This window comes from Aplysia californica, unplaced genomic scaffold (genome assembly GCF_000002075.1).
Source record: "Aplysia californica isolate F4 #8 unplaced genomic scaffold, AplCal3.0 scaffold00324, whole genome shotgun sequence".
In the NCBI taxonomy this organism is placed as follows: Eukaryota; Metazoa; Mollusca; class Gastropoda; order Aplysiida; family Aplysiidae; genus Aplysia; species Aplysia californica.
In genome coordinates this window covers 605,992-607,382 of record NW_004797594.1, presented here as the reverse complement: position 1 = coordinate 607,382, position 1,391 = coordinate 605,992, and positions in this window count along the sequence as shown.

The window sequence follows — 1,391 nt, the reverse complement described above, 5'->3', positions numbered from 1 at the left end:
TAGAGAAATGCCCACTTTTACTTTTGGTGTAGGTAAAGATTTCTGAAAAAAAAAACGATATCTGGGTTAGCCCGCTTGTCTTTAAAAGCGACCAATGATCACCTTCCACAATCTCGGTGGAGTGCGAGAAACCTACTGAACTACTTGTGAAGATATATCCCAGGTGAGAGCGTCATCTCCCACGTTTCCACGGCTACCCAGATCACAGTATCTATCCGGAGACAGCTCCAACGGAGATAGACCAATCAAAATACGTTGTGCCTCTAGACCAAATTTAAAAAAAGTGTGTGTGTTTGTGGGGGGGGGGGGTTACAGGGGTCATGCCCCACTGTTTTTAACCCATAATTTGATAATTTTCAGTTATGTTTGACATTTTCTTGGGAAATAATTGATTTTGCGTTAGTTTTTTTGGCTAGATATTATGTGTGATTTGCAGCAAATAATACGCACTTTGACCCCCCCAAAGCAGTGCATCTGTGTGCGGGAGTCCGTCTCCGAATAGTCCCTGGGTGCTCGCCGGAGACGTCTCCGAATATCTTCTGGCCACCCAGTCAGTCCGGCTTGGGGCTTGTCCATAGACTTATACTTGTGGTGTTTCAGCCTAGACTCGGCACTCTCACGTACTTCCGGTTTACTACTGAGCGTATCTTTGAAGTCCGTTTGGAGCCAAATCGGAACCTTAGAATTACATCGTTCTATCTGACATTATTTTTGGCTGTTTTGATTTACAACGATAAAGAGGTTAAAAAACAAATTATGTTCTATCTGTTCTATCAAAATTGTACGATTATACAGAGTTGTTATCGTGATATTCAAAGAAATGCATTCGAAAAAGCTTGACATGTGAGGCTTAAAATTTCTTACGTCAAATTTCTTCAAACTGAGCAGATAAGACGTTGTAATTGAAAGCCTTAGGGAGGGGAGCAGGGGTGGGAAGTTCAAGCTTCACAAGCAGACATTGTTGTTAAGTCATTAATCCACTCTTTCTCCTTACAACACTAACATGACATTTTTTAGTTTTAGTAAGAGTTTTACGACCCTGGCAACACAATAAGGTCATATAAGTGCCGAAGATTAGAGATGTTACAAGAGAGTAACGAACAGAAAAAAAGAGGGAGAGATAAGAACGATAGATGTTTGATAGGAAAGAAGGAGCAAACGACACCAGAGCACCCGCCAACCACCCACTCTAACATGACATGTACTTTAACTAATACAAAACAGCCGAGAGCAACTCTCCATGCATGTTGCCTACAAACTTGACCCATCACTCACACGACTGACCCATTGATTTTGGCCTGAGTGGGTCAATTGACCCATAGCCATTCATAGCAAAAATGAACCCTTAAGCTAAGGTATGAAATGAAAAACACGAGAGGTGGAGGCGGGGG